General features: G+C 48.4%; 1 protein-coding gene across 4 annotated transcripts in view; it reads left to right on the top strand.

The window, feature by feature from the left end:
• The first annotated feature begins 16,244 nt into the window (after positions 1-16,244).
• Positions 16,245-23,681, top strand: part of SLC8A3 (solute carrier family 8 member A3) — a 136,159-nt gene continuing 128,722 nt past the window's right edge. For 2 of the 4 annotated variants that reach the window (XM_026095858.2, XM_026095855.2), the window contains exon 1: positions 16,245-16,763. The gene's annotated coding sequence lies outside the window, so the exon portion shown is untranslated. The remainder of the gene's footprint in view (positions 16,764-23,681) is intronic. The other 2 variants (XM_026095856.2, XM_026095857.2) reach the window with 2 other exon arrangements.

Raw genomic sequence — 23,681 nt, 5'->3', positions numbered from 1 at the left:
AATGACAGCGCTGCCCAGGACCCCTTGACTCTGCTGTGACTCCGAATGCAAAATCCTCCATCCTAAACGTCCGCCTGAGCAATGCTGCACTGGGACAGCTCCTGGGTCCCCCCCCCGGCCCCCGCTTACGAGTGCTGGAGCCTCCCTCCCTCAGACTGCCAGCGTGGCGGGGTGGTACCGCAGGTACCGCGGGGAATTTCTCCTTCTGGAGGGACAGCGACCTGGGCTGAGGGCTCTGCCTGTGAGCATCTAAATGCATCTTGCTGCCCTCTAGTGAGAAATGACCGTGAGCCAGGCCTGGCGTTTAGGACCAGAACAGGAAGGGGACCCATAATATAAAACACGTTGCACGTGGGTGTGTTATCAGTGCCCCAGCAACGAGGGACCTGCTGCTGACCACAGTGCCCGGCTCCTCTTGGAGCAAGTGCCTCCTATCCTGCAGGCTTTGTGGGACACTGTTCTGCTGTCTCTAATCACCCTGCTCATATGTAAGCTTTATCCTCAGTCTAAACTTACTGCAAACCTATTAAAAATCAAGGACAGGCTGACAGCGAGGCTGACAGACTATAAAGGAAATAGAAGAGAGTGAGGGAAGCTGGAAGTTATTTGACAAGTGGTTATAATTAGGGATTTTCTTCCTATTTATCCTGGTGTAGCTCCATGCAAGCCAGTGGGACTGCTCTGTATGTATCCTGGTGTAACTGAATTTTGCAGCAGCATTAGTATGAATGTTGTCCACTACAACATGCAGGGAGAGGACCCTCATCATCCGCATCTCTAGTACGTGGTCATGGTCTATCCAACCTGACTGGCATCCTGCAACATACTGCTGATACTCAAGTAAGCAAGGCACGGGGTAGTCCGGTCATTCTGTGCTACTGACAGGTCCCTCTGGGCAGCCAGGACACTGTGCAGTGTGACAGCTCATGCCTGCACTGGCTTATCTGGTGATGAGTCACCTTGAGTGCCTGGGTTCTTGATAAATCTTGGGGAAAAAAGAAAACTGGGCAGTTGAATGTCGGCCAATGGGGAAAATTTTCAGCTGAGGTAAGTGAAAGTAGCTCCACAGTTGTCGGTAAAATTTGGTCACCAACCACCCATCTCAAGGCCTGGCTGTATCTGCTGGCAAGCTTTGCTCTGTGTGCTTCTGTAGGAGCAATAGCGCTCACCTGCAAAGAATTTGCTTGGGTGAGGCCGATGAGATGGTCTGCAGTTTTTAAGGAAAGCCTGAACTCCTGCTGCTCTTTTTTCTCTCCTGAGGCTTCAGCATTCATATTAACGCTGAGGCAAGAAAGGATCTGCCTTCACTTGGTTATGGGGAATTCTGGAAAAGCAGCAGCTGAGAAAATGCCTCAATTTCTGCCTAATCTACTCTTCTTTCCTGCTCCTGAGCTGCCTCTCTTTAGTCACTTTAAAAGCTGATAGGAATTATTGATCTCATTTACCCTCTGTATATCTTGACTGATTCTTTATTTGGAAACCAGAGTTTTGAGATGCAGAGGACAAAGCAAAGCTTGTCTCATGAGCTGAAATAAAAATGTGCTTCTGCATATCTGAAATCTGTAAGAATGCTTTCTGTTTTCATGGATTGTGCTGCAGTGCTGAGTCCCCAGCAGCGAGGAGACTTGCTTGGGGAAGACTGTGACCCACTGCTATGCTGTGGTTGAGATTTTGGCCTCCTTCGTTCTCTAGTGAGAACCTCTTTTTCTTGCACACACGTTTATTTCTTTAGCTTACCTGAACTCGCACTTCTAGGAGAACAGCAGTTCCCATTCAGGAGAAAAGCTGCAGTCAGTGTTTCTACCTCTGCCCAGACAGCTCCTTCATAACAGGGCAGGTCTTTGTGCTCCTAATTCAAGCCTGAGAGACAGACCTAGCTCTTCATTTTCAGCAGGTGTTGCACCAGCTTCTCTCAGAGCTGCAACTCTAGCAGCTCTAATTGTAGATGTTACGAGCACACTTGATGGTCAATCCTAGAGAGCACTGAGAGGAAACTTCAGTGAAGAATATAATTGACTCTTTAACCCAAGGAACAGTGAAGCCAACTTTTCCAAGAGCTGTGCTCATCAGTGGGGTAAGTTTTCAGATGATTTGCTTGCAGGAAAGAAAAAGAGGAAAAATAATTCTTAATATGCCTAGACATTTCTTGACCTACTTTGCAGCCATATTCCTACCCTGCCACCATGTCCTCTGCAAGAGCACAAGTTTTGTAAGGAAAATTCCTGTGTGACTGTTTATAGTTGAATGCAGTTTTGTTTACTGGATGTTTTAGAAAACATAAAGAACAGCTAAGTGCACAGACTGTTGCATCCAAATGATTTACTGCTTTGCCTTTTATAGTTCTTGATTACATCAGGTTGCTGCATCAATATTGTGTCTATTACATTCAAGTCTGATGGACCAGCAAGGCAAGAATATGTGTTGCTGTCATTTTTAAGGTGGAGTGGCAATTATGTTATAGCTTGCTGGGGGCAGGGGGGTGTAATGCAGACCCTCCACCCCCCCAAAGTTGGGAAACCAACTTACACACATGTGAATTCAGATGCTTGTCCAGCCCACAGATCTGAAATAAAAACACACAGTTTTCATGAAATATCCAGCATACTTTGTTTAGGACTGGCTGGCTGAACTAGAGCAAAAACCTTGTCTGAATATTTCACTGCATCTGTCTTTTATCCAGGCTGCAATCTAGATGTGCAAATAGCTGTATGTACAGAGATATGAGTGGTGGCTATAGTCCAGGGGCTGGATTACAAACCTCTGAGGTATGAAGATGTTTGAGTCCTTCTCCAGGCTGGAATTCATAAGCTTCATCTCCTCCAAAAAGTCAGCAGGGTGGGATCCAGGGCTCAGCTTGCCCAGTATGCCATCAGGATGTGGACTCTCCATCCACAAGTCTCATGGTCCCTGCCAGGGGAGTGCTGTGCTGCCTGTCTAGCAGTTGAGAAAGCATGTGATGCAATTTGGTTTTGAGGGTCCAGCAAGGTCTGCAAGAGGGATGGATTCCCAATGTGCTGACAGCTCCTGCAGGGCCACATTGGTTATCTGAACCCAAATGTATTAGCAAACCTGCATCTGCTCTGTTGTGGTGCCCCTCCTTTCTCCAGCCTCTCTAAAAGCATCAAAACAGCTTTTCTTGCAGGATGCAGAAGGCATCAGAGCAAAGGTAACTAAGGTTGTGTGCTCAGTGTACTACCTTCACAATGGTGCAGAGGAGCTGGGATGCCGAGCCAGGCACAGGGGAAGGGTCTCAATGAACTTTGCTGAGAGAGAGCTTTCCTAACAGCAGGGAGAAGTGTGGTTAGAAAAGCAAATACTAAAACAGTTCATTGAGCTCTTGCTGAAAGTGGCAACAGTTATGACCTGTCCGCTTTAGCACTTAAGCCCTGGACAACAACAGAAGGGAGTGAGCAGGGAGAGGAGGAGGAGGCTCCCTGTTGAAAACCATTTTCATCAACAGTTCAATTTCCTACTGTAGCTAGAGCTTGTGCTTCACTCATGTACATCTCTAAATCAGATAAACTTCATATTCCTGTTCTTTGGCTGCACAGTAGACACAACGAGTGATAGCAGGAAATTGAACACATGACTGCATGTCTGCAGCTGTGGGGAATGTGATGGCATTAGCAATCTGACCAAGGGTCTCTTTCTGGTGACTCCAGAACTCACTAAAATACAGTATAAAGCCTCAGATCTAATTTCCTGTTCTCCTTTATCCTGGATATGCACGTCAGTCAGAGCCACCGCCTGTCGTTATCAGGTGATCCATCATATTAAAACAAGGGAGAAGGAAAACCACAGCAAAAGGAAAATTAATGCCTTGCAGTCTTTGAAGTACTTCCCCTTTAATCTTAGCCTATAAAACTTCCATTCAGTTTTGTATCTTGACTAAAGGTTTGCCTCTGGCCCAGTGCTCTGACCTACTCGTCCTGTTCTGGACACGGGGGAAGCCAGGCAGGACCTGCAGCCACGTGTGCTAACCCGGCCCACGTTAGCCTTCACTGCTGCACGCGTTCGAGGCACATGCCTCGCAGGAGTGTCCGTTCACATGTGCTGCCTAATGTCACCTTGTGTTAGGGAGGCAGGAGAGTTGTGGCTTTCTCGGGTAATCCACTTTCCCAGCAGCCTTATTAATGTGTGTGTGTAATGCCAGGGCCACCAGTGACCTTGTGCCTGGCCAGTATGTGAGAAGGGGATTCCTGCAGCGCAGCCGGCGGAGCAGGATGTGCCTGGAGGTCTCCACACATGATGCATTCTTCTCTTTGGGGGCTGAGCCCGTGCCAGTGGGACTGCAATAGTGTCAGGTCCAGTTCAGGGTCAGGAGCAAACCGATGCCCTGTTTGCTGTGATCTTGTCTTTTAGCAGAAGACATAAGCTCAGCAGTTGTCATTAAAGGTCTGGTGATATTTTCCACAAGGGAGTTGGTAGCTGTAATGTTCTGGATAGAGTCCAAATTTCATTCTGCTTCTGAGAATTCCCCTTGGAAGGTGTTGGACACAGCACGCTTCGCTTCCTGCCCTCTGCCGCTCCGCACTGTTTCTCTAGGCTGTTAAGCAGCTGCTGTAGTGTAACACGGACTGTATTGCTAACAGTGATGAAACTCCAGCGACTTTCCATAGGAGCAGGATTTGGCTTTATCTCAGAATAATCTGCACTTTGCTGAAGTGACTGAAAGCTGTCTGTATCTACCCCTGTGCACTGCAGTAACACCGAGCTGGTGTTACTGCTCGCAGGTCAGCAGCTTGCATTCCCAGAACTGGTCGTACCAGATGCTGACCTGACTGAGGGTGATGCAACTGCTCAGATAGTTATGACTGCTGGGCACGAGTGCCTTGACGCTGGGTCTGGGCACTCGGTGCTTTGCAGCCTGGAGGCCTAAGCGCAGAGCTGTGCCCTGACTGGTGCGGCGAGGGTGCAAGAGTCCTTTCCAGGCAGCAGAGCCTGGGGTGAGCTCTGTGCACGTGTTATTTACTGTGTGCTGGTGAGAAATCTGTGAAGGAAACTTCACCTGCTCGGCATCCTGGGAGGTTTTTGTAGCAAGGACTAGAGCTTGCCTGCATGTTTCCACCACAGCAAAGGGGCAAGCTGGTTTGGAGTGTTTTGTCTCTTCACTTTCCGCATCAGTACCTGGGGTGAGGGGGGAGACTCAGTAGCTGAGAATGAACTTGCACCTGCAAATGCACTGAGGGAGAGAGGATTCAGGTCCCTACTCTCTGTGATGAAAATCGCAGTCATAAAATTAATTGGTGATTTCACACTTCCTGATACGCTGCAAAAATGATTAGACACAGCAGCAGCTGGGAAAAGTGATGGAACTCATTGAGGCTTTGCTCCTTGTAATAATATATTTTTTTCTTTCTTTTTTTCTTTTTTTTTGAGTATGCATTTATTGTTCATGGAAGCTGCTAATGGACTGGAGATCTCAATAAACCCACCAAACAAGTCCAGCAAGAGAGCTGCTGTTTCCCGCAGGGGAGCTTCTCCCCAGCCACGTCTCTGTCTCAGGAAGGCCATAAATCAGGGAGCAACCAATAGAAAAATGAGGACAAAAACTAATCTATGCAGAGGCCAAATAAAGGATGTTTCCTGCTTTCTGCCTTTCTCAAAGCATGACAGAAGGAGATTCACCTCCTGCCTCTAACGTACACTTTTCTCCTTGCACACCCAGAGGGTTAAAAGCCACCTGCGCTGGAGGCAGCTGTGCTGCACTGCAGAGGGCTGTGTGGGGCCAGGGCTGCCTCCCACTGGTGGCTCATCAGTGTCCCACTGCCACCACCTGCAGGGCAGCTTCCTCGGGGGTCACTGCAGCACCCAGCCTCGCCGCACAGGGCAGCGGGGCTGCCCCTCGCACCCAGCGCCTTGTCCTTGGCTCCTGCCAGCACCGAGGGCAGCGCGGCTCTCACGGGCTGCTGGCATTCAGCGCGCGTAGCTCGGTTTCCTCTAAGGCATGGTATTTGCATGAGGTTCTGGTGCTCTTTCCATTAAGGTAAATGGCATTTTCTTGTATTCCAGCCTTTGTAAAGGGCCTGTGGAGCTGGCACTTTATCCACATGCATGAGACTTACTGAGCATCCTGCTGTGATTTCCAGGCTGCCTTCCTGAGGAAATGAGGCTGTGTGATCATGCTCTGCCTGTAGGTACCTGTCTGAGTTTCTCTGGCCCCTCCTGTATCTCTGGGACCCACTAGCCAGCTGCAGAGAAATTTGGTGGCAGGGAAGCAGTTCACAAAAGATTGATTTTTCTAGTTGTGAGAAATTAGGTGGGTGGGGAGAAGAGATGATGCCTGGGCTGAGGCAAGCATCCAGTGCATTAGAGCTCTACTGTGCGCCGTCAGTAGCGTCTTGTCTGCCCGGCTCTGCTCAGGGATATTGGGCTGCTCCTTTCTTAAACTTGGTTCAAGTTGCTGCTGTAGCTATGAACATTGACAAATCTCACACCAGTGTGTGGAACTGGGGTGGGTTTTTTCCTATCATCTAGTGCTTCTGGTCATGGACTGTTGGGTGAGACTGGTTCATTTGGTGAGTAATTCTGTGAGCAGTCCTGCTCTCTGTGGGAAAGGGGATTCCTGCAAGTGCAATATATTCATCTGTAGATGCAAGAGTCTTTAAAAATTCATTTAAAATGCATAAATGAATTTAAAAAAATGCATAAACAGCAGAAAGTCTATGCAAAATGGCCACAGCCTCACTCTGACAGGAATACATGGGGAGCTCTGAGAGCTGGCAATGTTCAGCCCTACAGCTTGAGACCGTCCAAGGTGAAGTGCTTCTGTCATTCTAGATTATTTCATCCATTAGCTCCAGAGCACAACTCTTTCTGCATATAATAGGGTGCAAATTAGTTATCATGGTGAGACAGATGTAACAACTCCAAGCTCACAGTTTAAGCAATGTGTTGACAAGGAGTAATGGCTAAACTCACATCCTTACAGCAACAGCAAAAGGGGGGTTTCAAAGAGCACGTGTGGTGAGAGGCGCATGGGCCAGCAGCAGGAGGGAGTGGGGAGCGGTGTACAGAAAGGAGCGGAGGATGGAGCAGAGGTTGAATGTAGGGCAGTGTATCGGCAGAGTCATAAACCACAGTTGCATCTGTACAGCTGTTGTGGTTTACTGTACAGAGTATTGATAGAAATGAGGTACATAATGCAAAAAATCCTCTAAAAACAAAATCTGGGCTATGAAAGACCACCCTTTCTTTTGTGCACATGTCTGAGCATGTCTTTCTCCTCCACAAAAAAATTAACTCACTTTTGTCTAAATGCTTTTGACTACTTTGAAGTTGGAAAGCTATTATTTTATTGTCAGAGCAATAGTGTGTGATTACTTCAGGCTATGACACTGTGCCTAGACCAAATGGATGGTGTTCAGCAATCCCTAAGCATATATAGGTGTATGTGGTATGCGCTTATGTGCGTTTGTGGATATGCGTGTTTTTCTGAAACACTGAAGCAAGGGATAATATTCTTATAAACTCAACTTTCTAGGGGATAGCCAATGTTTTATTCAATAACACGCACTTCACTCAAAAACATGTCACATGTCAGAAGGACAGTTCAGCCCTGTAACAGAGTACTTAAAGTCAAGCCTTCAGTTTTAAGGGTGGAGGAAGGTCCTGCATAGAGTCCTTGCGGCAGGGCTGTTTCCCCGGGGGACTGTCTCTGCCCCTCATATGTTGTCAGGGTAGTCTGGGGACAGACCGTGGACCAGGAGTGCTGGTCCTGCCTGTGTTTCCTAGACCCAACCAGACCTGGGGAAAAGGCCACATATATCCTAAAGAATGATACATCTCTACAGTGCCTCCATGCACGAGCTTTTCGCTCCTTTAATTAAATTGTTAACTTTCATTAAAAGCTGATGTTAATTTACTTTTAAAGGCCCTTTCCCCCCTCCTTTTTATAAACCAGGATCAGCGTCTCCTGGAGGGAAGCACAGCTTTTGTCCAACTGCTCAGGGAGAAGAGACAATCTGGTGTTATTCACTTTGTCCCATATTTTTAAAGAAAGAGACACTACGTTTTCAGTAGGTCTCAGCTGTTTTGCTAAGAAAATTATTACAGTGACCTTAAGGGAATAGTAAAATATTATTCTCTCTTTATCCAGCATTTATTGTTATCCTCATTGGACCGTGCTATCAAGGTCTGTAGTTGTGCTGTCTGGTAGTATCCCCTGAGGTCTGGGGCCTTCTGCTCTGGAGTCTCACATGCTCAAAGCAGCAACAAACCGTAGCGTGAGACCGTGCGCACCGCCCCATAGAAACTCCTGTGGGTACGGCCGTGAGGTTAAGGGGCAGGGGCACCCCCAGACCCCAGGCTGAGCACACGCAAACCCATGCCAGGTGCCGTTAGCGTAGGTGGGTGGTGGAGGAAGTGCATGTGCAGATGCAGGGGTGACTGCAGGCCCCTCAGTCCCAGGCTGCAGCTGTGCCTGCATGCTGCATCCAGTTTTGGTCACCTGCCTTCAGGAACGATGAAGTCAAACAGGCACAGGTGAGAAGAGGAGGATGGCCAGCTGGGCTGGAGAGCGCCTCTTGTGAGTGGCGATCGGCAGGGGCTGGACTGGCAGCCTCAGCGTGCTGGGGGCTGAGAGGAGATCAAGTCGCCTGCTGCGAATACAGCAAGGGGTGCAGCACAGGAAGGGCAATGGCACGAGGACACATGACGCCACAGGGTCACGGGTGAATTTAGCCTCAAAGTCAGTAGCAGGTTCCTGGCTGCAGAACAGCTTTCTCCTTAGAGCCATAGGGATGTGAGCCCAACCTGCCTTTCCACCGGAGCACAGGCCATTTGTGAAAGGCATGAAGTGATGAGTACCTTGAGGAACCAGCTGGCTGGCTCTGTCTTCCCTCCTCTGCCCAAAGCTGTCATGTTCCCGTACCACCATGCCTGCATTGTCCCACTCAGCCCCCAGGAAGGCCCCCTCTGTGCCACGTGCCAGCAGCCAGCCGAGGCGCGTCAGGGAGGGCACGTGTGCGTGACTACCTGAGCTCTGCGGGAGCAGCACGGTCCTGCAGGATGTGCTTGGCCTCCCCGCTGCACCCAGGTCACGGCAGACAGAGGGGGCACAGCAGAGCATCTCAGCTCCTTCTCTCTTGGCCGTGTGTGCTGTGACTTCTCTGATTTTTAAGGAGCTGAGGAGAAACCGCAGGGCTGCAAAGCAGGTGGGAGTGTTTGAATTGCCAATGCTGTGGAAGGTTCTTAGGAGCTGGAGGCCAGTGCAGGGGCTAACACGCTCTCACCCCTCCCCATCTAGGATATCTGTACCTGTTACTTCTATGCTATCTGCAGTGTAAAATGACCATGACCATTATTCATTAACAAGAGCAGCATAATTTAGCCTATTACTAAGCCCACTGACCAAGCAGTAGCTTAGCTAGAATTTGAAGGGATGAATGCAGGATGAAGGAGGAAGATTTTGAAAGAGGCGTAAGAAAGCCAGCCTATGTGCACATGGCTGAACTAACAGCCGCTGCTCCAGAATCTCTGTAAATCATCATCTTCATAAAGAGCTGCTTTAGTTTTAGAAATGTGGATTTTTCTCATGTTATTAGCCAGCATGTGGTACAGGAAACAGAAAATGTCTTGGTGCCAGTGTTTAACAGGGAAACCAGAGTGGCAGAGGCACAATTGATTTTGTCTTTGTTGGGTTTCAAAATCAATGAAATATGAGCTTTTCCCATTGATTTTTTTGGAATTTGAAATGATTTGGGGAAGCTATTAAATAAATTGACAAGTTTGGGAGCCAAATCCTCTTCTAGAGCTTTGTAAGATGTGTATGAGAACCCAGTGGAACGTGCTGATGGGTTTGTAGGCTTCTGTCCATGCTAATATCTGCTGCCATCGTGCCAAACCTCCTCCTCTTAGGCCAGGCTCCTTGCTCCTCAGGGAGAGTGGGAGAGGAGCAGATGCAATACACTTCTGCAGTCTGACCTTCATGTATTTGTTCTACAGCTAAGAAAATCGGTGCATCTCCAGCAGTGTTGGTGCTGGTGGCCAGTAACTAGTCCCTGCAGTTAAAAGGGGCCTTCTGGATTTGCTAGTGACCTCTGGCCTGGCACGTACCCTGATGCTGTAGATATTAGTTCTTCCTGGAAAAATGTTCTTATTCTATAAAACTTTGTCAAAAATACAAATCCTAGCTTGTGGTAGAGGAGCTATTGAGCTATTGTTCTAAGATGCCAACTAAGATGGAAAGTCTCAGGACTCCTCCCCCTGAGACAGTCCATCTGATCACCACCCCTAGTTGGCAAATAAAATGCTGGGAAAACCCTCTTTGAATGAGTTCCTGTTTCCTGCCCCCATAATGTGCTGTTTTGTCATGCCTGTCCCAGTGTGGCAACCGCAGGGGGTTCCTCTGGAGCAGGGATGTTCCCCCACAGATATCCCCTCTCTCTGTGCCCTGCAGTGGTCCATTTATGGACAGACCAACACAATTTCTGATGCTAAAATGGAAAACTTCAGAATTAACATATCTCCTGGATTCCACCATAATCAAAATCTATTTTTGAGGTATGTTTTCACTTTCATTTATTTTCGGATGGATTTCTTGGATGGTGTCTCTTATCAGTTTTCAGGGGGTTGACTTGCTGCAGATTCACAAAGATTAGCTGCTATCTTCTTTCACATAGCTAAGCTCCAACCCAGCCCTTCTAGAGTCTGATCATCTTTGCTAGCACAAGAATCTCCACTGGAAAATCCAGAAAAGGATTTTATATTGGCCTATTGCAGTATTTCAATCTCGTGGTGAGCTCTCTCCTTTTCCTTGATGTATATGAATAAAGAGCTGAAAAGCATTATTCCAGTTTTATCTCCATATGGCCAGTGGGATTGTTACTGAAGGTGTTGACCATACAGAGGGTTCTGTAGAGATTTAATTTTGGTGTCTGGTATCTAAACTGTCATTTGATTCACTCCATGTTTTGTTCCTGGTCTTCCAGTCATTTACATGTTAGTGTCCTCCTGAAGTATATCAGAGACATCTGGATACTGAAGAGAGGACAGTTTATTTCTGACTCTGCTCCCATGACAGTACGGTACACTCCCTCTGCTTGGGACTGTCTCCCAGTGGTGTCCCCGCAGGCCTTGTCCTTCACATGTCTCAACACAGTTTTACGCCCTGTCCCAGCAGCATGCCATAGAAAGCACCCTTGCGGAGCAATTCTCTCATCTTTGTTCATTGAGCTCATTTTATCTTAAAAAATATATACATTGCAGGGATAGAGAGAGGTGAGCTGGAGGTATGGGGTATTCACAGCAATATGCTCAGGCCTGGCCCAGTTCCACAAGTCTGCTGTAAAGAGCATACCTGAGTTTCTTGTGGTGAGAAAGTGGTTATTCTTCCCATCAACATATTTCTGAGAGCTGCTGCCTTCCCTGACAGGCGAGCAATCCACACAACCTATGAGAGGGTGTCTGTGAGAGACAGTGGAGAATCTGTAGATGGCATTTATCACAAGCTGGTCTAGGATCAATGAATGAAACCCAGACTGGTTCTCCACAGTGTCTGAATGCTTGATGAAGTCCATCCTTTGGGTCCATGTTCACTTACATAGGACCCTCCTGGCCAGCACAGACCAGGACACAATTGTGGTATCAGTAACCTACACATGGGCTTGTCTTGACATTGTTCGGCACTCAGTTGCTATGGTGAAGACAGTCTCACAAAGAACTGCCTTCCCTTCTGAGACAGACCTGAGAAACACAGATGCTGCCCCCCCCCCCCCCCCCCAAGAATAAACCTCCCAGGGAAGCTCTGCACTGAGCATTGACGAGGGGACATTATCCCTCCCTATGCACATCACAGCCACATCTGTGGATCAGAGATTAAATGCATGTTTCATTCCTTCCTGACTAGCACATAAAGGATAAGCAAAGAATGAGCAATGCTTCATCTTTCCTTGTGCATCAATAGCAGCATCCCTTTTGCTGGGATATGTGGAGGAATTGCCTACTAGTCATTGGAAGCCACGAAGAGACCATGGGCTGGCCTAAGTGTCCCTTGGCCTATCCAACAGGATCTTTCACATCAGTGAGGATGTGTGTGTAAAGCCCAGCTAAGCTCTCAGGGCTCCAGTCACATTTGCAGAGCAGGCTTTTAGAGGAAAAAAGTAAAACACGAAATTTGATGTTTAAGCTGTTTAATTTGCTCTGTAACCGTGGATGGCCTTGAAACTGCCTCCTACATGGTGACTCCTTCTCTTCTTTTCCCCTAGAAAGTAACTTTTTTCTCAGATCTGGAACTTCATTTCAAGGCTCTGCAGATTCATCATACTAATAAATGTCACATTATTCCATCTCTTCTGACACTAGCGAGAGGAGGCACCTGATGAAAGCTGATGAGGGATGAAAAGCAAAGCAATGAAAAAATATATGACACATAACCCAGGTGCACCAAGACCAATTCTTGAATGAGAAAAGGGGGCTGTACCAGGCCCTTGGATACAAATGTATTAGGAGCAGTTGGGCTGCTTGTATTTAAGCAACAAGAGCTTAGATCATGTTTGTGGCCGTTCGTGAGCCATTAGGACATGAGTTGAAAGCTCAGAGGAGGACAGCAAGGTGATGAGAGCAATTTAATTTCTCTGGACTTGTTTGACTAGAAATTTCCCTGGGAGGAGACGAACCTGGAGCTTCGATATCCACCATAATATAGTAGTAGTATGGTCAGATCAGTCTGAAAGTTTGGATGGGCGCTGTGTGACATTCTTACTTTTATGTGTTAAGTGTATACTTGGTGGAGGAAGGGGTCTTCCGACTCAGCTGATGTGCTCCCAGAGTTTCTTCCAGAACTTGTATGGTACTGGCAGATTTTTATGTCAACAGATGACATTGCCCCAGCAGAGCAAGTTGACGCCTGTTACGTAAGTCATCTTTATTGACAACGCTGTTGCCGGCAGCACCTTTATTTTCAGTGTGGTTGCTAGCAGAAGAACGAACCCATGGGACGTTGAAATCATGAATTAAATCAGAACATGCTTGTCTTCAGTGGCCAAAGAAAGGAAGAACCAAGCCTGCATTTCTTGCTCAGCCCGAAATCTTGAGAGCTCCAAGACAGGTTTGAGAGCTGGTTTAAGGTTGTGAAAGTTCATGAAAAAATCCCCAACCAATGCCTTCCTGGTCTGTGAGAGATCTTGCATCCCTAGCGTTTCTATTCCAGGTTTCAGGCAGTCACAGAGGAGTCTGGAGGGGAATGGGTAGTAGTAGATTTCTCTAGTTTTACTTTAGGCCAGATAATGCCTGAAACATCCTGTGATCTTATTACTCATTAGAAGTTGAAATCCAGGTTTGTTTAGTCAGACTGTGATGAGCAGTCCAGTAGCTTGTAATCCCTGTACTTTGTTTACATTAGCTGTGGCAAATAAGATAATTTTTTTATTATTATTTAAAGGTTTTGGATGCTTTCATCCCAGGTTACTACCTTGCAAGCACACCTTTAAAACTAAGGAGATAAAAAGTTTCGTATACTCCCTGCTGTGATGAGTATTTTCTGCCTGAACTGAGCAACATAAGACCAGGCCCATATGGAATGGAAGGAAAGAGGGAAATGCCTAGGAGCATTTCTTAAACGTATTAGGCATGATTTTATGTTCTGAGTTGAGGAGATGAGGTGAAATGAAACATCTGTGTACAATAAAGAGCTGTGTCTGTCTTAGGTTATTGTCAACTGTAAATTTGTGTGTCGCCCCCAGGGCTTGTTCCTGCTGATGAGCAGTTTGTACCATTATTCCTCAACTCCAGGCCTGCTCTCACTGAGAGTTAAACAAAAACAATTATTTGGAACCACTTAACAATGAGTTGTGGCTTGGGAGAGTTTCTTCATGTGCCAGGAGAGGCGTTCTCCTTTGCTCAGCGTTGGAGGAGATGAGCTGGCTGCCACCCTAGGGACTGTCCCCACATAACAGAGGCTCTGAGACATGGATGTGGCCACATGGAGACTTGCTGGTGCAGACTGGTGCCAGTGTCCTCAGATCTGAAGCCCTGTGCTTTAAGTGTGCATGTACCCGTCCTCCTCCAGGAGCCCGCTGTCCCTGGGGAGGGCCCAGAGCTGGATGTGCATCCGGGCCAGCCCGTTGCCACCAACGCCCTCATGTACAGCGCGGGAGCAACTCTCATGTCGCCGGCAGTGGCCCTGTGGCTGATACTGGCCATGCCTGATACTGGCCATGGCCTGGCATCACGTAGCAGAACAGGCTAAATGAAACCTGAACACGTGCACAGCTGCCAGTGGATTAAGCAAAGCACTCAGTGCCCACAGGTCTCCCCAATCAACATTGTGCTGCCACTTCTATGAATCAATGTTAATAAGGGCTTTTCCACAGCTCCAAAGTGACTGCTGGGCATTTTAATGGCTTGGGCTACGTACGTGTGTGTGTGTGTGTGTATCCTCTGCACACCACAGGGGAAGCTTTTTCCCTCCCTGATGTCATGCCGAGTCGCCAGCCACATGTGCCCAGCCTGGTGTGGGGGCTGGCTGGGTCCTGAGCTGTTACCTTGGCATGTGTCAGATCTCACCTTGCTCTCTGGCCCTTGTACATCCATGCTACATTGCTACCCAGGAGACTGCCTTGCTTGGGTTATCTGAGGACAGCGGGAGCAGCAGATGATGCTCGGGGAGATACTGTGCCAAGGCCCGGGCCCACGGCACGCTCTGCACTCTTCCATGCAGCCACCTCCTACTCATTCACCCTGTCTGGCAGTAATCACATCCCCTCGTGGCCTTCTCCAGCTGCCCCGTTGTCTCTGGGTTTCCATGTCTCAGTCCCGCTCTGACTAATAACTCTAAGTATCCAGACCAGAACGAGTAACTGTTTTCCCAGATCTCTGAATCCCCTTTTGAAGGCTGTGGGGGCCAGGGGCTGCTCTTTGGATCCGTAACCAGAGCACGCTAATTGATTTTCAGGGATTTTCTGCAGCTAACCACAGCCCATTTGCAGCTTTCCTTCCCATTGTCAGCTGCACAGTAAATACAACCATTAGTTGTATTGCACAGTAAATACAACCAAAGTAAATACAACCATTTCAGAAGTCATCATCCCAGTAACTGTTTGCTACCATGTCCCCTTCCCTCTTTGTACATCTCCTGTCAGTACCCGTCAGTAAAAGTTGTTGTCTGATACAGGACACTGGCCATGTTTCTCATGGCAGTTTACACAGTTGCTTTTGAGGGGAGCAGTTTCCCCTTGTGCCTATGCTCAAGTTTTACCAGAAAGCTTCTGCTTAACAGCCCTCGCCAAGTCACAGGACAAGGGCAGAGACCAGTGTCACCGGGGTATGATGGAGCAGTGGCAGCTTCTCTTTGGAGGATGAAATAGCCCATCCTTCAGCAGAACTGCTCCACTGTATGCAGCAGTGTCAGGGATCACTGCCTTACAGTGTGTGGGCTTCGTGATTCTTTGAATAAGAGAAAAGCCGTGCCAGAAGGTGAATCTTCTGGAGGCATGTCTGCCCCTACTTGCTGTGGAAGCGAACACCAAAAATAGAGGGGATCACAAGGAGAGACAAACCTGTGTGTAAACATCATTTTGTGTCCTGTACACGACGCAAAGCAACCGCTCTGTTCTACGGCCATGGAAACCACCAGCCTAGTCATCTTCTGCCAAAGTAAAATAGCAACTTTGGAGGCAGCATATATTTTTGCCTCAAAATGACTTGCTGCCTCACATGCTGTTATTTTACTTTGGTTCAAAAAAAGACTAGGTAGTTTCTGCAAGCACAAACCAAAGCACGCAGCTTCAAATGGATACCAGGACTGACTGCCTATGTAATTTCTTTTCTATATTTAATCTCTGTGTTTGGCACATCCTTTAAATTTAAGATATGCAATTGATATCTTCTGCTCTGAGGCTCAACTCCTCTATTTCCCCCCCCCCCCCCGCCCCTTGCTCAAAATACACAGTCAAGTCTATATACTTGAAGGATACAGGAGTGATTACTGCTCAGAGTGTTTAGGTATATAAATATATATGTACTCCTAGAGATCACATAGAGATGTATGTGTGTGGATGTGTGCATGTTAAAGGCAAGACAGCTGCTCTGCCTGTATTTATTTTGGAAAGGGTTTGCTCTAGTTTAATTGTGGCTTGCTTTAAACAATCTGAAAATCCCCCCCTGGATTCAGAAGAATAAATATGCATGGCTTGTAATTCTGTTGCAGCTCTTGCTCCCAGCTGATAGGGTGACGTGGAGTTTGGAGGCTCGCAGATTGGCTTTTTGATTTGGCTTCTTGCTGCAGTTGTGCAAACCTCGCTGTCTCCCAGAAATCAGGCTCAGCGGTTTGCCGTGCACCATAATGCTGGGAAGTCTGGACCGAGCCCTGATGGTGTGAGAGCGAGAGCAGGGGAAGCCCATCAGATTCAATTGCAATCTGGGGTACAATTCATTTTCTTTTTTTCTCTCGACCCCCATTCATCTCTGCCCTCCTCGTCCTCCCCTTTTGCCAGATCTCCCTTCCCTCGCCAAACTACACTGCACAGAGCTGAAGATCAAGGCTGGTGGATTTATCAACATTTTACCACCACCCCCACCCCCTTTTCCAGATGCACCTCCCCACTCACCCTGACAGCTGCAAAAGAGAGCACAGGTTTTTTAGCAAGCAAGGCAAGTTGGACTGACATGCAAAGGAGACCCCCCCATACGCGCACACACACACCTCGTCCGTGATTAACCACGAGATGCAATGAGCTCCCTTTAGGAACCGGAAGGATTTGTACTGGGGAGCAAGCAGAGCCCCCCCTAACCCTCCAGAAAAGTCAGGAAAGCAACCAGAAGGGGTAAGTAAGAGGCTCCTATCCCCCGCTCCGCAGGAAATGCAAGGCTGGCGGTTAAGTTTCCTGCTATGAAGTGGGGCTTCATTCCTTGCATGCGAAAGCCCACGGAGCCGAAGTGCGGGGGGAGGGGGGAGGACTCGCTGCAGGATCATCTCCTGGGGGAAGGTGATTTAACGCTGCCCAGGCGGGGGGGGGTTGCCGTGGTAAATTCGGTCGTGCTGTTTTACCGGAGCCGTGATGGCTGTGTGTGTGTGTGCGTGCGTGTGTGTGTGCGTGCGTGTGTGCGTGCGTGCGTGTGTGTGTGTGTGTGTGTGTGTGTGTGCGCGAGAGAGAGAGGCAGCGCGGGGGAGGGTTTTGCCTACGGAGCGGAGCAGAGCGGAGCGGGCGCCGCAGGCTGCCGGCCGGGGAGGGGGCGGCCGGGCCGGGCCGGGGCTGCCCCGCAGCAGCGCGCCGCTGCCGTCGGCGGGGCCGGGCGCCCCCGCACCGGCGGGGCTGCGGGGGAGGCGGCCGGCGGCGCGGCCGGGCCCTCCGCGGGGTCGGGGCGGCCGCAGGACGGCGGGCAGCGGGCTGGCGCGGCGGCGACTCTGCCCCGGGGCCGCCGGGGGGGGGAAGGCGCCGCGCATGCAGTGCTATAAATTTTCCCTTTTTTCCACCCCCCCCATTTTTTCTTTTTTTTCTTTTTTTTTTTTTTTTTTTTTTGCCGCCAATGGGGCGGAGGTTGGGCCAGCCCCGGCCGTGGGGCAGGTGGGGCGCGGGCGGCCGCCGGCCCCCGGGGCGGGCGAGCCGTCCCGGGCAGCTGTCGCGCTCCGTCCGCCGGTGCCGGGCTTGTTTACCCGGGTTTCAAATATAGCTGCTGCGCCAGGCTCTGCCCTAAATAGGGCACGGGGCCGCGCACCGCCGGGCCGGCTGCCGGGGCTCCCCCTCAGCCCCTCCGACGGGGAGAGAGAGACAAATTCTTTATGCACGTATATATGTGTGTGTATGTCCGTGTATATATATATACTGTGTGGTTGTGTATATGTATGTTTACATACACACTCACACACAGATGTATATAATCTGACCTAAACGTTGAGTAATTTCATATTCTGCCTCCCTCCGAGCCTTTCTTCATGGCTTTATTTTTTTTTCCCTGTCTGTAAAGTACCACCCTGGGTGGGAGATGAAACGGTTGCAAGTGTTTTTTGTTGTTGTTCTGTTAAAGAAAGGGATACGGCCATTTCTTCTCCCGTGCCCAGAGCCCCCAAAAGTGGAACTGTAGTGTAATGATCAGGTTCCTGGCCCCTTGGTTTGTTTCCCAGACTTGTTTTGAGGATTTCACCCTAAAGATATGTTTTGAGTTTAAGGCAAGACACTGGAGGAACCATGAGGGTGAGAAGGGGTGCCATATGCACATCTTGCCCTCCTCGTGTCTATATATATGTAAATTTTTTCAATGCCTCACATCTCTTCACAGAGCAAAAGGGTGATTTTGTTGAGCTGCTTTTTATTTCTGGAGGGGATAGTGCTGCAAGACTTAGGTAACAGTCAGTGGCATCTTCCCATTCAAAGTGTTCATCTTGTGCTCTCTGGGAGCCTAGAGGGAGGCTGGCTTTGGGGGACTGCTGGGACAGAGGTGAAAATGCTTGAACATACTTGAAGATGCTCTGTAGGTTTGGTGCAGTGGGGAGAGGTATCACTCTCATGCAGCATAAACATTTCTAGGGAGTTTCTAATCTTGCCCCATCCACTGCTCTTGCACACGTTTGTTTGCCCTGATCATGGTTTAGCTGAGAAAGTAATTCTTGTTTGGTGCTTACAATCAGGCTTCTGTGGTCAACTGAACAAGCCTTGTGTTTCCTGAGCAGAAGTGGTAATGTTAAAAAAGACTATGTCCAGCCACAGCTCAGGGCTAGCTAGGAAAGAGCAAGAGCAGCACAGGAGTCTTGAATTATGCCACTAGCATATAACATGATCGTGGTCAAGCCAGTCACCCTCCCATTGTAAATAAAAAGGGTGTAATATTAACTAGGTGTGGAAGAAGAGGATTCAATGTGAATAGATACAGAGCTCTGGGTAAAAGGTGCGGTATAACTAACGGTCTGTTTTTTCTTCCAAGCCAAATATGAGTCCTATTCCAGTAAGTCAGTGATTTAAGCATTTTGCAAATGCACATGGTGTGACAGGTTGTGGGAATCCCATTGCTGAGGTCCTATGTGAGGGTTGTGGAAATGCAAGTAGGCTCCCAGTCTGTGTGACAAGCCTCCAGTGTTATGCTGGGCACGTCACTTCATCTCTGTGGGTCTCATTCATACAATGTGGTCCATGATCTTTTTCTGTCTGTATTGGGATTTGGTGAGGATATGCTTGCTACAGCTAGTTGGTGGCTGGATGCTAGAGGGAAGCCAGATGTGTAGTCATCCTACAGGGACTCTCTCTGTAGCATCCAGGAGCATGGCACATGGGATTTCAGATGCTGATGGCCAGGCGGGCAGTCGTTTGTGCTGTCCTGGTAGGTGCAGGAGGTGAGCCCTGTGCTAGCACCCAGAATGGGAGCACAAAGCTGCATCCAGACATGGGGAACACCTGGGTCTCGTAAGTGCGCTGCTGTGCTCCTTGGGGTCTCGTTGGGCTGCTGTGAACGCAGGAGCTCTCAGTCCACCCTGACCTGACTTTGCTCGTTGGGAAGCACAGGTAGCCTGCTCTGCACGTCAGCCACAGAGCTGCGGGGCGGTGGGAGCACTGCTCCTCTGCTTGCCTACATTGTAAGAAGAAAGGCAGCACGCAAGGACAGACCTGGCCTGCCTTCCTCCTTTGCCTTCATCTGGAGCGGTAGGGGCCAAAGTCAGATGAGGCAGCTCTGAGAGTTGCAGGCCCTGTGGTACTGCAAGTAGGAAGGGGGTTGCTGAGGGACTGGGCCAACCTGCTGACTTGTCACCTCCGATCTAGCACGCATCCCTCTGCTGTGAAGGGTCCTCCCTGCAAACAGCGGCCTCCACCCCAAGGCCTGGAAGTGCCATAACTGAGTGTGTCAGCACTTTTTATTAGAAAGCAAGTTAAAATGTGTTCCCTACACCAGTATTTAAAAATCAAGCACCATACAGATAAATGGTCTGTCTGTCAGGTTTTTGTTTGCTTGTTTTAAACAAACAGCATCGGTCTCCTCCCCTAAGCTTCCCCAATGACCAAACAGCATTGACAAATAGTTCCTTGTTCTTTGTTGCTGTTGTTGTGTTTCAGATGCCTTTCATGTGCTTCAACAGTTAAAAAAAATGGCTTTGACTGTCTGCCAGTTTTCTTTTTCTTTTTTTTTTTTTTTCAATCAGGCAGTAATATCTAATTCTGTATTAAAAAAATTAAATTAAATTACACAGACCAAAAAAAAAGCTCATTTAAAATGGAAAAAAAATCTCAAGCCAGGAAATTGATAGTTGTGGTGCTCTGTCTGCCATCACTCACTGTGCTTAGGTATTGTGGCATAGATTAATACCATTTTGATTGAATATTTAGACAACAGTAACTCCTAAAGGCATTGGCCCAGTTGGGGGCCCATGTTTCTGAGTGCTGTACAAATGTCTAACAAATGGTAGTCTCTGTCCTGGAGAGTTTTATGCATTGAGAGATACATGGGATCATAAGCTGTTCTTGGGGCACCTTTAAAGCGCTTTCTGTGCAGCTAAGATCGTGGGGTTATAGAGGTTTGCGGCATTAAATGAGATTGCAGGCCCTGCTTACCTCCAGGATGAAATCCTGGCACCACCTTGACTCTCCTACAGCTTGTAGGGACTGTTAGGCTGGTTGGAGACTGACATGGCATGAAAAGGTAGCTGGCTTCCCTCCTTCCCCACTGCTTTCTCTGCCCTAATGCTTTTAAATTGTAAATTCTTTGGGTGAAGGCCATCACAGATGTGCTTGCATGAGGTTCAGCATGATGGCCAGCCAATCTCATCTCTAGAGATTTCTGTCACAGGAATTTACATGTATGGCAAGGCATCAAGCGGCAGTGATGTGTCATGCCATTTTGAAGGTACCCCCCCCCCCCCAATCTGGCCAGTGTCACAATGCAAAGATGCAGGTGCCATCATTCCTGCAATACAACATCATAAAGTAATTAGTTCACCCCATAAGCCATATTTGTAAACAGGTGACAATCACCCCCCCACACACACACCCTTCCAACTCTTAATTTTCTGGTAATTCTGTCTTTAAATCCGGTTGCTGAAGCCTTTGATCACACAGCTGAGCTGTCATTGATTTCTCTGACAGTTGACATCATGGGAGAGAGGGGAGCTTAGGGCTCTTAACATTTCTTTTATGATAGCTTGTTTTCTAACTAAAACACTCCAATGAGGATTTTCCATCATAATAAAAAAGAGAGCTTTTCCAGAGTGCTCAGATTTAGGCAAAAGATTCTGTTTTCGTTCAGCATTTCCATTCACTAGTAGATTATTTCAAGGCTGCAAAGCTGGGCTTGCTGTTTGCTTCCTTCGTATACTCTGCTGTCTTTTTACCTAAACCTCCTAACTCAGGACAGCAGCAGAGACAGGCAGGTCAAGAGCAGTCAGAAATACTAAATATCCTATGCTGCTGGGCATGTTTTGCATCCATGGAGGTGTCAAAGAGCTTTAGAAACCATAGACATGTAGGAATCCGCATTGCCGCTGCTTTCATCATCACCCACTTCTAGACTGGTACTTGGAGGCTGTCTTACAGCACACAGCTCTGTCCAGCAGCAAAGCAGGGTATGGTTTTAAACAAAAGAAAGGTAGTGATGCAGTATATAACTGTGAGAAGGGACTCACATCTGACTGCTGAGGTTGCGCTGAGGGGAACACGGGCCTCCGGTGCTGACGACGCAAGGCACCCTGCCAAGGTGTTCATGCGCTACCTGCGGGTGAAAGCTGGTTTCCTTCTGTCGGCCAGAGACAGGCCAGAAGCAGGGAGAGCTGGAGCATGTCTACACCTCACTCGGAGACTGGGCCGCAACTCAGTCAGGATGTGTCCTAGTTTGCCTTGATCCGAGTAGCAGTAGGAGAGAGCAGTCTGTCACCGGGGTCCAGGCAGGCTGTGAAATCCACCACAAAGCTCCTGCTACCCTGGCGGCAGGGAGCCCCACACCCAAAGAAGGGAAGGCAGCTCTGCCTCTGCCCTGTGCTGTAGGCCCACCCCAGCTGGTGACAGACAGGGACTCAGAGTAACAGTCTGTGTGAGGAACCCTTTGTCTCACCCTCCATTCTCTTTGCTGTCAGGAGTACTTGTTTCAGGGCATTAAGGTCTGAAAGTCTTGGTTTACCACCCTGAAGTGCACCTTCCATGAGGAGAAGTAATATTTTGATGTTGAGTTAGAAGTCCACCTTAGTAAGTGCCTTTTTCCTCTTCCATGGCTTTGACTAGGAATCTTGTAGTGACCCTTGGATGCATATGTTGGTTGGAAATGATGGTGCACACTCGTCTCTGTCTTTGTGCAGTGGGATGAGGGCGTTAAATGTTCCAGGAGGCCCTGCAGGATTCATGGCTGCAAGAGACAAACCTGTCCCAACAGCTAATGCCTCTGCCAAACTTGTCATTTGTAGCGGTTTCTGTATGCTTCCCACTCCAGCTGTTTTTTTCCTGCTCTTGTTCCACTCTCTGAAAGGTGGCACAATGGCGTGCATGACCACATGGTAGATTGGTATAGGGAATCAGTCCACCAAAGAGTTTTTTTTTTCTGTGGTCACATTTCAGCTTTTCAGCCACATTGGTTCCCCATTTGGGTTCATGGCACAGCTGTGCAAACAGGCCAACAGAGAAAGAAAGTGTAGTGCAGAGTGGGAACAAATGACCAGACGTGGAAAATGTTCAAGTTGGCTTAAGTAGCCCTGCTTCCACCTGTAAAGCTGCTGCCTGAATTGCCTGAAGCAGTTAAAGCTTGGAGTTCGTTCAGCCCTGAAGTCTCCTCTTGATGAGATGGATAGTCATGAATGCAAATTAGTTGCGAAGAACGTAAGACTGATGGGATCTGCAAAGCACCTTTTAAGCTATTAAGAGGCCCAAGAATCAGTAGAAAAAAAAAGACAAACGAATTTTAAACATAAAATCTTCCCAAGAAGGTGCACAGAGTTTGATTCTGATAAAGAATCAAACACAGAGAGTCTAGGCCAACCTCTCTCTCAGATGCAACATGTCTTCAAAGTTCTTCAAGAACAAACAAAACAGGAAGTTGCCCCCTTTCTCAATTCTTAAGTCCCTTGACAGCCTCGTGCTAGCGCTCAGGACTTCATCTGCATTCCTTTGACAGCTTGCACTCCATGCTGAAGCCTCCAGACTGCATTCCCTAGCAGTGCAGACAGGAGTGGTGCTGGTTGTTTCATTAGGGTTGCACCCACTAAACCCCGAAGAGGCCATGACTGCTTATCCTCACAAGGCAGCAGTGGGCTATGTGTGTGCTGCTGCGCTGCGCTCACTGAGAGAGCTGTGCTTAGCCAGGATGTGATGGCTGCGAGAGCCCCAGGGGAGCTGCCTGTCTCATGGCTAGCCGGGGCCCCTGTGCGAGGACCTGAGTACCAGGAATGAGGCAAGTTCTTAATGTCGTTGCCTTCAAGGTGCAATGCAAGCTCTGTCTGTCTGTGTGGGCTTCAAAAAAGATCCTGGTGAAGGAGAGGGACATGCTGTTGCTTTTATTTTGGTAGCTCCCAGATGAGAATGAGTCTTTCAAAACTTGGGTTATGCCAGGCAAGCACAGGTGATGCCACTGGAGTTAGACATCATGGGAAATTCTCCTGACTGAGCATCTTGGAGATGGGTGCATCAGAAGTTGCCCTCACATAAATTACCACGTGCTCTGACTCTTTAAGCATCATTTTTTCCTTCTATGTTAACCTTGTAGAGTAATTTCAGGTTCACTTCTTCCAATAAATGTTTCCTTTTCCCTAACTTAAATAATCCATCTCCCCAAACCTGACC

Source organism: Dromaius novaehollandiae, chromosome 5, assembly GCF_036370855.1.
Source record: "Dromaius novaehollandiae isolate bDroNov1 chromosome 5, bDroNov1.hap1, whole genome shotgun sequence".
Classification (NCBI taxonomy): domain Eukaryota; kingdom Metazoa; phylum Chordata; class Aves; order Casuariiformes; family Dromaiidae; genus Dromaius; species Dromaius novaehollandiae.
The sequence above is the reverse complement of the archived record's forward strand: the minus strand, read 5'-3'. Positions and strand labels throughout refer to the sequence as shown.